This window comes from Lithobates pipiens, unplaced genomic scaffold (assembly GCF_037356315.1).
Source record: "Lithobates pipiens isolate NorthernLeopardFrog02 unplaced genomic scaffold, aLitPip1_a1.2 Scaffold_19, whole genome shotgun sequence".
Classification (NCBI taxonomy): Eukaryota; Metazoa; Chordata; class Amphibia; order Anura; family Ranidae; genus Lithobates; species Lithobates pipiens.
In genome coordinates this window covers 43741288-43758195 of record NW_027507764.1, presented here as the reverse complement: position 1 = coordinate 43758195, position 16908 = coordinate 43741288, and the positions used below count along the sequence as shown (strand labels likewise).

Genomic DNA, 16908 nt, shown 5'->3' with positions numbered 1-16908 from the left:
ATGGGAAGAAGGTTTACCTTCCAACAAGACAATGACCCAAAGCACACAGCAACAATGAGCACACAGTGATTGGAGGAGAAAAAGGTGAATGTCCTTGCATGGTCTAGTCATAGACTTAAACCCCATCAAAAATCTGTGGAATGACTTGAAGACCGCAATCCACAAACGGTCACCATCAAATTTAACTGAACTTGAGCAGTTCTGCAAAGAACAGTGGACAAATATTGCAAAGTCTAGATGTGCAAAGTTAGTAGACAAATTCCAACAGAACAAAGGCTGGAATTAAAGCAAAAGGTGCTTCAACAAAATACTCACACAAGGGGGGTGATCCTTTTTCCAACACAGTGATTCTGTTTGTGATTTTTTTTATTCTCCTGACATGTTGGGGTTATATTTTTTTCAATTGCATGTTATAAGTTGCACTTAGTAAATACAACTGGATAAAACAAAAACAGTTTTTCTTATTTTTTGGGTACAAAGCAACAAAATGTGATTATTTTAAAGGGGGTGATTCTTTTCTATATCCACTGTAGTGTAGTGAGTACAAAGACAAGTGTGTCTTGCCTACAGTCAAGCATGGTGGTGGGAGTGTCATGGTCTGGGGCTGCATGAGTGCTGCCGGCACTGGGGAGATACAGATCATTGAGGGAACCATGAATGCCAACATGTACTGTGACATACTGAAGCAGAGCATGACCCCTCCCTTCAGAGACTGGGCCGCAGGGCAGTATTCCAACATAATGACCCCAAAAACACCTCCAAGATGACCACTGCCTTGCTAAAGAAGTTGAGGCTAAAGGTGATGGACTTGCCAAGCATGTCTCCAGACCTAAACCCTATTGAGCATCTGTGGGGCATCCTCAAATGGAAGGTGGAGGAGCGCAAGGTCTCTAACATCCACCAGCTCTGTGATGGTGTCATGGAGGAGGGGAAGAGGACTCCGGTGGCAACCTGTGAAGCTCTGGTGATCTCCATGCCCAAGAAGGTTAAGTCAGTGCTGGAAAATAATGGTGGCCACAAAAAACATTGACACTTTGGGCATTTTGACTTATGGGTGTACTCACTTTTGTTGCCAGCGGTTTAGACATGAATGGCTGTGTGTTGAGTTATTTTGAGGGGACGGCAAATTTACACTGTTATACAAGCTGTACACTCACTACTTTACATTGTAGCAAAGTGTCATTTCTTCAGTGTTGTCAGATTAAAAGATAGAATAAAATATTTACAAAAATGTGAGGGGTGTACTCACTTTTGTGAGATACTGTAGATGCCCATGGTTTTAGAATGTACCGTCCATCAAGCTTATATAGTTATGGCGGTCAGGTGCCTTCAAACTTTTTACGATATAGTTGATAAGTCCAGACCCTTTTAAGGCATTTGTCCATAGCCGATGGCTGTACATCGATGGAAACAATTATAAGACTTCACTAGACTACTACAGATGCAAGGTCCGTCCATGTTGTGGTGTAGAAGCTTTAGTAGCAGGCTGGCTGCCTATCACAGACATAAAGGAACCAGGAGCTGCTCAGCAGCTTATCTGATCTCCGTCTACATTCCCTTCCTTTCTCTTGGAGCAAAGGAAGTCATTTACAGGAAAACATCGGGGATGGAGATGTGAAGACCCTCATACATCAAGCTGACAGGTCCTCAACTGAAAGTGACAGATTGCCGGTGCACATTTCACAAATCTCATCTAATATCCACAACATCCAAATCATCATTACCGGCACCGAGACAAGAGGCGCGCTGCTGATATGTCACTGCAAAAATATGTCCCTACAGATTCCACAACAACGTTCAACATATAGAAATTATAGATACTTGATTAAGGCGGGTATGTAATATACTTTTCATTATGAAGCTAAAGTGTACGCAAGACTCTTTGCCGTCCCTCTTATGCCGTGTACACACGATCGGAATTCTCGTCGGAAAAAGCTCTGATGGTTTTTCCGACGGAATTCAGCTCAAGCTGTCTTGCCTACACACGGTCACACCAAATTCCGATAGTTTATAACGCGGTGACGTACAACACGTACGACGGGACTAGAAAAAGGAAGTTCAATAGCCAGTAGCCAATAGCTTCCGTCTCGTAGTTGATTCTGAGCATGCGTGATTTTTGGCGTGTCGGAATTGCATACACACGATCGGAATTACCGATAGAAAGTTTTTTCGTCTGGAAAATTGAGAATGCTATCAATATTTGGTTGGCGGAAATTCGGACAGCTAAATTCCGATGGAGCATACACACGGTCGCATTTTCCGATGAAAAGCTCTCGTCGGTCTTTTTATGGCCGGAATTCTGATCGTGTGTATACAGCATAAGGCTCGGTTCATACTAGGGCAACCTGTTAGGCGACTTAGCCGCCTGACAAGTCGCCTTCCATTCAGTGCAGTGGAACTGTTCTAATCGGAGCGACTTAAGTCCTATTGGGGGGGGGGGACTTTGGAGCAGTTTGCAATGACTTCTATTAAAGAAGTAATTTGCAAGCCGTACTGAAGTCGCACTGTTTGGGGCAGCTTCAGAGTCGGGCGACTTTGAAGCCATTCCAGTGTGACCCAAGCCTCAGCGGTTAGGTTGGGAAGACTATCAGTAAATGAGGTTTGCATGAATTGCAGCGATCAAAGTATCAGAAATATAGTTATGTTATTTATCCAAGTCATGTGACGGTTTCCCGTCTCTGCAGCTTGTCATTTGTTCCAATGACATCGCTAGGCTCAAATATATCAGGGGTCTCCAAACCTTCTAAACAAAGGGCCAAATTACTCTCCTTCAGATTTTAGGAGGGCCGGACCATGGCCAGTAGGAGTAGAAAATGCTCTGGTATCAGTGGGATTAAACAATTTCCCAGGCATGGCTGTCAGTAGGAGTAGGAAAATTAAATAGCGCTTGTGATCAATAGGAAAGTAGGAATAAGGTCCCATTGTTGGTGTCAGTGGGCATAATAGTACCCCATCGCTAGTGTCAGTGGGCGGAACAGTTTCCCATCATTAGTGTCAGGGGAGCAATAGCGTTGCATCATTGGTGTTAGTGGAAGGAGTAGTGCCCCATTGTTAGTGGCAGTGGGAGGAATAGTGTCCCATCACTGGTGTCACTGGAAGGGACAGTGCCCCATCATTGGTGTCAGTGAGAGGAATAGTGCCCCACTGTTGGTGTCATTGGGAGGAACAGTGCCCCATCACTGGTGTCAGTGGAAGGAATAGAGGAAGGAATAGTGCCCCATCATTGGTGTCAGTGGGAGGAATAGTGCCCTATCACTGGTGTCACTGGAAGGGACAGCGCCCCATCACTGGTGTCACTGGAAGGGACAGCGCCCCATCACTGGTGTCACTGGAAGGGACAGTGCCCCATCATTGGTGTCAGTGAGAGGAATAGTACCTAATTGTTGGTGTCAATGCGAGGAATAGTGTCCCATAATTGGTGTCAGTGGGAGAAATAGTGCCCCATCACTGGTGTCACTGGGAGGAACAGTACCCCATCACTGGTGTCAGTGGAAGGAATAGTGCTCCAACATTGGTGTCAGTGGGAGGAATAGTGCCCTATCACTGATATCTTTGGGGGAAGTAGTGACCCATCACTGATATCACTGGGAGAACTAGTGCCCTCTCACTGGTGTCAGTGGAAGGAATAGTGCCCCATCATTGGTGTCAGTGGGAGGAATAGTGCCCCATTGTTGGTGTCAATGAGAAGAAAAATGCTCCTCCACTGGTGTCAGTGGGAGGAATAGTGCCCCATCACTGGTGTCAGTGGAAGGGACAATGCCCCATTGTTGGTGTCAGTGGGAGGAATAGTGCGCCAAGTGACAAAAAAAGGGCAAATGGCCCCTAGGCCACAGTTTGGAGACCGGATATATTTATTGGTGATAACAGTAATTATTTTGCTGCGTTTATGTTTTTCTTTGATACATACCAGGTGGTCTTGTGAAGAATTCTGTTGTGCTTTTTCTACTATTCTATTAAGACAGTGAGGCTCTCTAGAGCTATATTTGTGTGAAAAAAAATACCGTATTTATTGGCGTATAAAACGCGACAGCGTATAACACGCACCCCAAGTTTAGGAGGGAATTTTAAGGAAAAAAAACTTTTAGGGGGGAAGTTTAAGGAAAAAAAAACTTACATTTAAATGCCCATCAATGCAGCCTTATCAGTGTCCATTGCAGCCTTGTCAGTTGGATGAATTTAAAATTGGCGCCACCGAGATCACTGCCGAGACTGGGCAGAGTGGAGCGAGCACCGCCGAGACTTGCTGGAGCGGAGTGAATGCCGCCGAGATCACAGGGACTGGGCGGAGCCAAGATACACATAGCCGAGTGTACTCTGCTCTTCTCAGCTCCACTCACAGTCACGCCCAGTCCCGCCCTAAGAGGGACATAACACAGGTCCAATGGTGGGAGTGGGCGTGACTGTGACCGGAGCCGAGAAGAGCCGAGTACACACAGCTATGTGTATCTCAGCGGCGATCGCTCTGCTCCGCACACAATCAGCGGATATCGACGGGAATCGTCCTAAAACACGCACCCACGATTTTACGGGGAAAAAAGTGCGTGTTATACGCCGATAAGTACGGTAATATATATTTTATTTGGGTACAGCGTTGCATGACCACGCAATTGCCAGTTAAAGTAACGCAGTGTCGAATAGCAAGGGGGGACACCAGGGCGGGCGGTAAGGGGTTAAAAAAAAATGAAGAAAGAAACGACAGGGTGTCAGTGTTACCATACAGAAGAGCCCAACCTATAAACTTAATTCTCTTCCTCACGCCGAAGTGTTGCTGTAAAACGGTTTATCGTGTCATGTAAAATTGCTCAGTGACAGGTTTACATTTCGGCACGCCGGATGAGATTATTTGAAGTTCTGGGTGAAAAACAGCATATGGAGACATAACAAAGGCCTGGATCAGCCACAAAAAGCTTTTCAAGGATTTAAGGTTCATTAATAAATACTTAACACTTGCTCCAGATAAGATCTGTCGTTGTGCTGTTTGCAGGCCATGCGTTCAACAACAACGCGTCTTATACACCGCCGGACGGATACGCAGCATGCCTTTCCGCAAATCACAAGAGCCAAATCTGGACACAGATGTTAAAGCTGAAGTTTCATCTGCCTATGAAATACAGTTATTATATTATTAGAAATTACTGCAGCGCTACCCCCGCAGGGGCTGCTGGTAAACTGGCTCCACTATTCCTGCACAGCCAGGCAACATGCATTTTCCACTGGAATCCAGGCAAAATACATCAGTCCCTGGGCTGGATTTTGATGTTTTTATTAGGGATAACAACTTGGATGGGACAAAGGAGTTATGGGATGCCCAACTTGTCGGCAACAACAGATAGGGACAACTTCCTTCCTATGTATAGAAAAAAAGATCCACGACTGTTCTCCATACTGGACACAATCAGTCTTTAACCACTTAAGGACCAGCCCTTTTTCTGACACTTGTTGCTTACAAGTTAAAGTGGAGGTCCACCCTAAAAAAAAATAAAAAAATAAAAAAAAATTACATATAAAGGCTCCTTAAAATACATTAAAAAATAATTGAAAACAAAAAAAATGTTTTTATACTTACCAGAAATGGCTGTTGCTAGGAGATCGTCCTAATCTGCCACTTCCTACTCCGCGGAGCTCTTCCTTCTCTTCACTCCTCGCGTTGCCTCCTGGGAAATGGGGACTGCTGTCTTCTGGGACCTGTCTGACATCCGCCAATTCACAAATCGCTGCATGACTTGTGCATGCGCAGTAGGAAATGGGCAGTGAAGCTGCAAGGCTCCATTGCCTGTTTCACTTAGTCAGGATGGCATAGCCGGCACCCAATCCGATGGACGGATCGGCCTCGGGGGGGGGGGGGCGACATCGCGGGCTTTCTGGATAGGTAACCTCCCTTATTATAAGTCAGCAGCTACAGTGTTTGTAGCTGCTGACTTTTAAAAAAATAAAAATAAATCGCGGCTGGACAAAGCTTTAAAAATTATATTTTTGTGCTCGAAAACGACTCAGAACCCCCAAATGTTATATACTTTTTTTTAGCAGTGACCCTAAAGAATAAAATGTCGGTTGTTGAAATATTTTATGTCATGCTGTATTTACGCAGCGGTCTTTCAAACTCAATTTTTTGGGAAAAAATACAGTTTCATGAATTAAAGAAAAAAAACGGTAAAAACTGTAAAGTTGGCCCAATTTGTTTGCATGATGTGAAAGATGAGGTTACGCCGAGTAAATTGATACCTAACATGTCATGCTTTAAAATTGCGCCCTCTCTTGGAATGGCGACAAGCTACGGTACTTAAAAATCTCCATAGTTGACGAGTTTAAAAAAATGTAACGGTTACCAGTTTAGCGTTACTGAGAAGGTCTAGTGCTAGACATTTTTTTTAAATCTGGCGCCTTTAAGGCTGCAGTAGGTTACTATATCCGAGACCCAATCAAAGCTGATTCCGGCTTTGTTCGGTAGCAGGCCAGTCATTACGAATTGGCTGCCAATGCACAGTTTTAAAAAAATGCAGTGCTCCATAACGATATTTGCATTGCAGTATGCTGCTTTAAAGAGGAAGTAAACCCTGATGGGTTTACTTCCTCTTTGTCTCCCTGCAAAGGTAAAGCATAAGATGCATAGTAGCCCATTATGTGTCACTTACCTGACACAGGAGCCAGCGATGTCACCGCTGTCCCCTGTAGTCCGGGGCATCCATCTTCTTCCGGGTATTGCTGCTCCGGCTACTCACAGCGCCGGAGAAGCGATGATGTCACTCCTGTGCATGCGCACGGGAGCCGCCACTAATGGCATATCGATAGTAGATACGCATACGCATGCGCCGTAGACAGCTGTCGCTGTCTTTTAGTAAATATCTCCTAAACCGTGTAGGTTTAGGAGATATTTCTTGGACCTACAGGTAAGCCTTAATCTAGGCTTACCTATAGGTCAAAGTGGTTTGTAAGGGTTTACAACCACTTTAAGCTCTACTGTAAAATGCATTGCACTGCAAGTCGTGTGCATATCCCACCCCCACCTAAAACTGTCATTTTATGTTCTCCATCAGCTCATACCCACACAGTTATTACCTTTTATTATCACTTGCCCCTTTGTCTAGATCAGCCTCTCTCAACCTTTTTACACCAGAGGAACCCCTAAAATAATCTGGAGGTCTCAGGGAACTCCTGCTGAAACCAATTCATTGGTTATAAGCAGGGCAATAACTTCTCCGCAGGATGTGTAAACCTTGCAAGTAGATCTGAACAAATGAATGGGGTGGGCAACTACATGGCAAATGAGGTTTAATGTAGAAAAATTTAAAATAATGCATTTGGGTGGCAAAAATATAAATGCAATCTATACACTGGGGGGAGAACCTCTGGGGGAATCTAGGATGGAGAAGGACCTGGGGGTCCTAGTAGATGATAGGCTAAGCAATGACATGCAATGCCAATCTGCTGCTAACACAGCAAACAGAATACTGGCATGTATTAAAAAGAGGATCAACTCCAGAGATAAAATGATAATTCTCCCGCTCTACAAGACTCTGGTCCGGCCGCACCAGGAATATGCTCTCCAGTTCTGGGCACCAGTCCTCAGGAAGGATCTACTGGAAATGGAGCGACTACAAAGAAGGGCAACAAAGCTAATAAAGGGTCTGGAGGATATTATTTATGAGGAAAGGTTGTGAGCACTGAACTTATTCTCTCTGGAGAAGAGACACTTGAAAAAGTCAGATGGAGCCCACACACGGTCGGATTATCCGAAAACACGGTTCGATCGGACATTTTCCATCAGAATGTCCGACCGTGTGTACAAGGGCTAAGATCGGCAAGGATGTGGAATTCCCTTCCACAGGCGGTGGTCTCAGCGGGGAGCATCGATAGTTTCAAGAAACTATTAGATAAGCACCTGAAGGACCGCAACTTACAGAGATATACAATGTAATACTGACATATAATCACACACATAGGTTGGACTTGAGGGACTTTTTTTTTTTCAACCTCACCTACTAATAGGAAAAATGCCCTTATATATTGATGATCAGTGGGAAGAATGTTCCTTACATTGGTGATCAGTGAGAAGAATGTTCCTTACATTGGTGATCAGTGAGAAGAATGCTCCTTACATTGGTGATCAGTGAGAAGAATGTTCCTTACATTGGTGATCAGTGGGAAGAATGTTCCTTACATTGGTGATCAGTGGGAAGAATGTTCCTTACATTGGTGATCAGTGGGAAGAATGTTCCTTACATTGGTGATCAGTGGGAAGAATGTTCCTTACATTGGTGATCAGTAGGAAAAATGTCCCTTACATTGGTGATCAGTGAGAAGAATGTTCCTTACATTGGTGATCAGTGAGAAGAATGTTCCTTACATTGGTGATCAGTGGGAAGAATTCTCCTTACATTGGTGATCAGTGGGAAGAATGTTCCTTACATTGGTGATCAGTGGGAAGAATGTTCCTTACATTGGTGATCAGTGAGAAGAATGCTCCTTACATTGGTGATCAGTGAGAAGAATGCTCCTTACATTGGTGATCAGTGAGAAGAATGCTCCTTACATTGGTGATCAGTGGGAAGAATGTTCCTTACATTGGTGATCAGTGGGAAGAATGTTCCTTACATTGGTGATCAGTGGGAAGAATGTTCCTTACATTTGTGATCAGTGGGAAGAATGTTCCTTACATTGGTGGTCAGTGGGAAGGAGGAGGAGGACACACCCAAGGAGCTCTCTGAGAACCACACCTTTTTTCAAGCCTGGGCCTTGCCTGCTAGCTCGGCCCAGGAATAATGCCTGATCCTGGGGGAGGCCCTGGGATGGTTTCCCCCGATGATACGGGGCCTAGTGAGGAGGAGGAGGTGGAGGATCTGTCTGTGGGTCCAGGCCCTGCTGAGAACGTGGATGCCTACAGACAGAAGATTGTTGACCGTTTTCGGGCAATCGGAAGGGCTGAGGAGAAACTTAAATGTTTAAAATTTGAACATAAAAATTTCAAGACTTATGCCCCGTACACACGAGCGGACTTTTCAACATCCAAAGTCCGAAGGACTGAGTCCGTCAGACTATTCGATCGTGTGTGGGCTGCAACGGACTTTTGACTCGCCAAAGTCCGAAGGACTTTAGAATATGGAACATGCTTCAAATTTTCCCGACGGAACTCTGCCGGACCCGGGTCCCTTCGAAAACTCCGCTCGTGTGTATGCTATTCCGACGGACTAAAACCGACGCTAGGGCAGCTATTGGCTACTGGCTATGAACTTCCGTATTCGAATCCAGTCGTACGTCATCACGTTCGAATCCGTCGGAGTTTAGTGTGATTGTGTGTGGCCAAGTCCGCTCCGCCGAAAAGTCCGTCAGAACTCCGTCGGAACTCCGGCAGAACTCCGACGGAACTCCTTCGGAAGTCTGTCGGACATAAGTCCTCTCGTGTGTACGGGGCTTAAGTATTTCCAGGCCTGGAGTAAAAACCGTTTGGCCATGAAGCCAGAGTTGCAGCAGATGGAGGAGAAAGTAAAGAAACAATCTTTATTTTTGAATAAATTGAAGGACAGAAGTGGAGCTTTTGCTGAAAAATTTAAAAATGAGAAAAGATTTTCCAGCCAGACATCGGTGAGTTCTGTGGATTAGCAGGTAACAGACAACCCGGCTTCATCTGTCTCTGCACCTCTCCCCCATGTCAGGCTGGGGAATCGCCAGCGGCAACCAGCCAGGGGGTTGAGAGTCAACATGGCACCCTACAGTTCATCCAGCAGATGGAGTCACCCCTGAGGGCAGACAGGTCTGTTGGTGAGCCATCGGAGGTCCCTAAGGATGAGCGGAGGGATTACAGACCGGCAGAGCCAGCACTGGTGGAGGGATCCCAGTGCGCTGTACAGCCTCCATCCAACATGTCTGCCCCACCTGCTGTAGTGGAATGTGTCCCGGCTGAGGAACAGAGAGGGAAGGAGATCTGCATACAGCTGCCTGCTACAGGGAAACCCGCTGCAGACATGGAGGGAGAGCCCCTGGCAGAGGTGTCATCAGCTCACCAGAGCAATGTGGATGGATCTCCACCATGCACCCCACGCCTGGATTTTGCTGATACTGCTGGGACCTGTAGTTCCACAAGCAAGATGGCTGCCAGCTCCAGAGAGCCTGTTTCTCCTTCACCTGGGCTGATTGATGCAGGTGGGGGAGGGGTTCAGCACAGTGCAGCATGTGAAGTGGAGACTGCCATGGAAGTCTCCTGCAGTGATTCACCTGTTGCTGTATTAGGACAACATTCACCCTGCTCAGCTGATAGTCCTGTCCTGATGGAGGAGAAGAGTCGGCCTGGAGGTGAAGTATGTATGGGGACAGCAGTGACTGAGGACACGGCAGGAACTATGAATGTGACAGGAAATAATGACAGTAATAATATTGATAAGGCAGTGAATGTGGTGGGTGGAGGTGAAGGGGTTAATATTGCTGACCAAGATAAAAATGACATTTCTCTTTCTGCTCAGCAGAAGAAAGACTCATCGATTGTACAGACCAAATCTGTACAATCGATATCTGCTAGAGGTGTGCCAGAAGGCTCAAAACAAACAAATGTCTCTTCTGCTGGGAGGAATATGGGTAGTTATGCGTCTGTTGTGGGGAGTCGCACCAAGGAGGGTGGGGGGAATGCTGTAAATATTGGTGGTCACAATATAGGGGGGTTTGGTGGTGGGATTGGTGGTGGGTATAGGAGGAGGAATGTGGTTCAGTTCAAGTGGGAGGGGGAGGGGACCCCACCAGTGAGGGGGAGGGTGGCTGAGTTGGTTTTGGAAATGGGGTTTAAAGCTGTGGATATTTTTGCTTTGATTTGCCCAGTGGGAAGTTATGAATTTGATTTATCTTTTGTAAAACCTGAGGGGTTGGATTTATTTTGGGAGCGACATAGGAGGTGCCAGGGCCTTCCGCAGTGGAGTGGTTTGGTGCCAAAAGTGATTTCCAGGCAGCCTCTGATAAAATCGGTGACCATCCTGGTGCGTAACGAATCCATACCAGAGGCTGATTTGATAGTATGGCTACGCCGATATGGTGAGGTCCTCACTCCACTGCGGAAGGTCCTGGATGAACATGGGATATGGACAGGGGCCTGGAGGGTGTCACTAAAACTGGGGGTGCTGGGCAATGTAGTCCAACATCTGCCCTGCTCAGCTTTCCTGGGAAGAGATCGGCTGACTATATTCTACCAGGGACAGCCCAAAGTCTGCAATAAATGTGGTGAAAAGGGCCATTTTGCCTCTACCTGCACCCGTAAAAAGTGTTCGCTATGCCAGGGTCTGGACCATTTGGCAAAGGATTGTACCCAAATTCGGTGCAATCTGTGCCAAAAGCTTGGCCATCCTTACAGTAAGTGTCCAGAGGCTTTACATAACCTGCCAGGATTGGAGGCTGAGCTGCAGAGGCTGGATAAGGAGGATGAGGCCACTGTAACTGTTGTTGTCCCTCCTGTGTCTGTTCCATCTGTTGTTTTGGATTCTGTTTCCCCTGGTAATGTTGTCCCTGAGTCTGTCCCTCCTGTGTCTGTTCCATCTGTTGCTTCAGATTCTGTTCCCTCTAGTGATGTGGTCCCTAAGTCTGTCCCCCATGTGGTGGTCCCTATTCCTGCTGTACGTAGATCCTCCAGACTAGCGGAAGCTGCTGGGGGGGCAGGTTTGGCGGACCTTCCTTCTCAGCCTCCAGTCCCTGTCCCTCGGCAGCGCAAACGTGGTCAGGGGGGTGTGGGGGTGCTGGATGGGGGTGGGGCTGATGGAAGGGTGTCCATATCCCATGTCTCACCCTCTGTTGGGGGGGATTCGGATGATGAGGGGTGGGAGACGTTTAGGAGGAAGAAGAAGAAGAAGAAGAGGAAGACAAATAAGGTGGTTATTTCTTCCTCAGAGTCGGACCCAGGAGGGGTTCCTCCTGGTAACCCTTTTTCAGTTTTGTCAGGTGATGGGATGTCTGATTTATCTTTTTCTTTATCATCCATGGATGAGGGGGAGTCACATAGTTTGAAGAGAGCTGTTTCTGGTGATGAGAGTGTGGCAAAGGTTAAGAAACGACTACCCCAATCACCCTGATGGCAGTTCCCACTCCGATAAAGGTGGCGACCATTAATGTCGCCAGCATGAAATCTGCAAGAGCTCGTGATATTGCCTTATTTTTGCTCAGCGAGTTTGATGCCGAGATTTTATTTTTGCAAGAGACCTGACTCAATACTTTGGCTGATGTCCATCTAGCAAAAAGGGAGTGGAGATGCGGTCCCTCCTTTTGGTCTCTTGCGGCTGAGCCCTGCAGCGGAGTTGCGGTCCTTTTTAAAACCGATATGGTAACGTGCCGGCGGGTAATTGAGGTAGAGATTGGGAGATGCATGGTCTTGGACGTCTCTGTTAGGGGGCAGGACTTGCGTCTGATTAATATCTATGGACCGCAGTCAAGATGGGGCAGGAAATGCCTCCTCACAGAGATCAAGCCCTTCCTTTTTACGTCCCAGCAGGTTGTCTTTGGAGGTGATTTTAACACCATAATTAGGCCTGAAGACAGGAGAGGCTCCATAGACAGGCTGGCGTAAGATAGCGTTTTTCTTAGAGATATGGTGAGACAAGCAGGCCTGGTAGATGTGCATATTAAGCACTGCCCTGGCAGCACGGGATTCACATTTCAGAGAGGGAATAGTCAGAGTAGGATAGATAGGTTTTTTTTAAAGGAGAACTCTGCTTTCTCGGCTCCTGAGTTGAGGGCGGTGGAGTTCTCTGACCACTGTATGCTGTCTGTGACTCTGAATGCCTCGGACTCTCCACCCAGGGGAAGGGGTACCTGGAAACTGAATTCGGCTCTCCTGGAAGACGTAGAGGTAAGACAATCCTTTGAGGACTTTTTTCAGGCACAGGTTTCTATTCTGGACTTTTGCAGCACTAAGTCAGAGTGGTGGGAACTTGTGAAACAAAGGGCGATTGGACTTTTCAAGGCCATAAGTAAGAAGAAGCAGCTTGGTATGTACATTGCCTACCAGCATTTGCGGAGGAAGCTTGATCGTCTTGTCTCGTATAGAGGAGATCCAGGGGAGATCTCTGAGGTGAAGTTTCTTCTTAGAAAGTGTCAATACGACCGGCATGCCTCCTTGGTTCTGGAGAGGGATTATGGAAAATATCACTCGCCTGATCCTTACCAGAACTGTAAGCAAGGCATAGCAGTTAAGACGGTCATAGGCCTGAGGGATAGTACGGGTTCCCTGGTGAAGTCCAGATCAGGGATCCTGGAGATCTTCAGATCATATTATGCAGATCTTCTAGGAAGAAAGGACCTTTGTCGGGACAAGATGGAAAGCTTTCTGGATTCTACTCCAGGATTGGGAAATGGTACATTGCCTTTGATGGATTTGACAGAACCAATTTCAGTGGATGAGGTAGTCCATGCTATAGAGAAGCTGGCTACCAAAAAATCGCCTGGGCCAGATGGGTTGACGGCTGAATTCTACAAGTGTTTTAAGTCCATTCTGGCTCCCTTTTTAGCGGAGGTTTATAACAGCTGTCTAGAAGAGGGTTCGCTCCCTCCCTCCATGAGGCAATCCGCTGTGATTCTTCTGTCAAAAGGTAAAGACCCCTCAATGATTGAGAACTGGCGCCCCATCAGTCTTCTCAATGTTGATTGAAAGATCTTGGCGAAGATTCTTTTTTGGCGCTTGTCGTCAGTGGCAGGCGATTTGTTGTCCAGTCATCAGCACTGCTCGGTCCAAGGTAGAAGTACCTTTTCAGCGGTTTTAGCTGTCCGGGAGGCTTTGGAACGATGCAGGCCTGCTGGATGGAGAAAGTACTTGCTGGCATTGGATCAGGCGAAGGCTTTTGATAGAGTCAATCACGAGTACCTGTATTTGCTACTTGGTAGATACGGCCTGCAGGGGAGGTTTATAGATTGGCTGAAGACATTATATAAAGGGGCTGAGAGCTTCCCACTGGTTAATGGTTGGGTTGGACGGCCTTTTGAGGTTGGCTCTGGTGTGCGCCAGGGATGTCCTCTGAGCCCCCTGTTATATGTATTCGCAATCGACCCCTTTATAAGAAGGCTAGAGTGTGGATCTTTGTGCGGGGTGCCTTTGGGCATTGCTGGTGTGCCACCTTTGAAGGTCGTGGCCTATGCCGATGATGTGTCTGTTATTGTCTCTGGAACGGAGGAGGCGCAGGAGGTGGTCTCTATGATAGAGCAGTACACGGAGGCTTCTGGTTCTAAAGTCAACCATGAAAAGAGTGACGTTTTCTGGATGGGTGAGGAAGGTGAAAGCTTCGAACTTCCGGATGCCTTCCCAGAGCCCCAGCAGGAAATTAAAGTGTTGGGCATCAAATTTGGTCCTGGTGACTATGGTCATCGAAATTGGGAAAGCAGGTTGGTGTGTGCCAATGCCAAAGTAGCAAATTGGAAGAAATGGAAGCTTTCATTGAGGGAGAGGGTTGACTTGATCAAAACGTACCTGGTCCCAATTTTTTTATATGTCAGCTTCGTCTGTATCTTGCCAGTATCTCTCTATGCAAGGGTGTACAGCTGCTTTTTCCAACTGTTATGGGGAAGTAGGCTGAACCTGATCAAACGCAATGTAACTTACCTGTCTAGGCGGGAGGGTGGCCTAGGAATGGTCAACCCAATAGTTTTCTTTTCTCTGCTGTTTTTAAAGTACAATCTTGGTAACATGCTAGCAGAGAACCCGCCGGGATGGGTGGGTATTTTTCAATCTTGTTTTAGGCCTTTTCTGCGATCCTGGGAAGATGGCGGGCCAGTGAAAAGTCTGAGAGTCCGACATGGCAAGCTCCCGGCTTATGTTGCCCCGTGTCTGAAAATACTTCGGCAGTGGCAGGTGACAGTGGAGGATATCAAGTCCCTCCCCAGGAAGCTTCTGGAGAAGAGGATTTTGGGCTCTGCTTTCAGTGTGTCACTGGCCTTAAGGGATTGCCCAGGCTCTGTAATGAGGGAAGGGTTGCGTTTAATCAATTTAGAAAGAATCCCCTTGAAGTTTAGGGATCAAGCCTGGCTCGCCTTCCATGGAAGGCTCTATGTGAGAGGGAACTTGAAGCATCGCCCTGTGGATGATCGGGATTGTCCTAGAGCGGAGTGTGTTGGTAAAGTGGAGTCTATGGACCACTTTTTGCTCCAGTGTCCCTTTAACATAGAGGTGTATAAAAGGGTGGGGAGGGCTCTAGGCATCCCCTTTTTCTATCGCATGAGTTATGCGGAGTGGGTGAATGGGGCATTCCCAACTCACTGGGATTTTGATTTGGATACACTGTTTTTAGTTAGTATAGTTGTCCGTTACTTCACATGGAATGCACGGTGCCAGATTACCCTGCGGAAGAAAGTCCTCTCTGTTGAGGTGGTGGTGCACGATATTCTGGATGAGGTTGGGAAAATTCGGGGTCTTGAGAGGGGCAGGGAGCCTCGGGCAGTCTGGATAAGGGCGTGGAGGAATATCAGACCTGCGTTTGGTGAACTGCCCATCTCTGGGTGAGGAGCTCTTTTCTTTTTCTGGTTCTTTCACTCCCTTAGCTTTTTTTGGTTAGTATCTTCTTTTTGAAGAAGGGCTGCATGCATAATGGGTACAGGTTTGTTTCTTAACCTCACAAGTTTGATGTCTGGTGTAATGGTGTGAGTCGTAATAGGATTTATGTTATTGCTGTAAAGTAATTTTTTTGGTTTGAGAGCAGTTTTGCTATATTTATTTTAATTTATGTAAATATGTATATATTTATGTATATTTATATATTGTGATTTTATGCTTAATGATTGCAAGACTTTTAATAAAGAAAAATTGGGAAGAATGTTCCTTACATTGGTGATCAGTGGGAAGAATGCTCCTTACATTGGTGATCAGTGAGAAGAATGTTCCTTACATTGGTGATCAGTGGGAAGAATGCTCCTTACATTTGTGATCAGTGGGAAGAATGTTCCTTACATTGGTGATCAGTGGGAAGAATGTTCCTTACATTGGTGATCAGTGAGAAGAATGTTCCTTACATTGGTGATCAGTGAGAAGAATGTTCCTTACATTGGTGATCAGTGGGAAGAATGTTCCTTACATTGGTGATCAGTGGGAAGAATGTTCCTTACATTGGTGATCAGTGAGAAGAATGTTCCTTACATTGGTGATCAGTGGGAAGAATGTTCCTTACATTGGTGATCAGTGAGAAGAATGTTCCTTACATTGGTGATCAGTGAGAAGAATGCTCCTTACATTGGTGATCAGTGGGAAGAATGCTCCTTACATTGATGATCAGTGAGAAGAATGTTCCTTACACTGGTGGTGAGTAGGAAGGATGCCACCCCTTACAGACACTAAAATAGATCATTGGTGTCATGCTGCTCGATTTGCCAAGTGGCGTTGGCTCTGGAACTATGCAGGCACCATCAGATGGAAGGTGCATCAGTTATAACCCAAGGAACCCCTGGTAACCTCTTGAGGAACCCTACGATTCCACAGAACCCTGGTTGGAAATGTCTGGCCTAGATTGTAAACCCCTTTATGAGCAGGGCCCTCCTAAACCTCTTGTCTTGAATTGTATTAGAATTGCACCATCTCTCTATATTTTGTAAAGCTGAGTGGAAGCGGGTGACGCTATACAAATTCTGTATAGTAATAAAAATAAACATATTTCATTGTATATTTAGCTGTCTGCTCTGGGCTGGCATTGTCAGACTGTAAACTTCGGGTATAAAGGTGCACAATGGTTTTCCCTAAAGCAAGCCATAGATGATGCGCCTTTATTTCCTCTAAACATGGGTTGCAGGAAAGTAAATCACTTGATCTCAATGTTGATGGGGGAATCCAACCTGTAGTGCTATTGTTTTCGCCAGCAGGGAGACACAGGGAGCCTTTCTTTGCCGGCAAAAACACAATTATTACTGCTAGCAGCTATAGCAGCCGGCATTAACCTCATGCAAAAAATCTGTGCAATAACCCTGCCC

At 46.3% G+C, this 16908-nt stretch overlaps 1 protein-coding gene across 3 annotated transcripts in view; it reads right to left on the bottom strand.

Annotated features, from left to right (window-relative positions):
* CRPPA (CDP-L-ribitol pyrophosphorylase A) overlaps positions 1-16908 on the bottom strand; it is a 337629-nt gene that overhangs the window by 106312 nt on the left and 214409 nt on the right. The gene's annotated exons all lie outside the window — the stretch shown is intronic.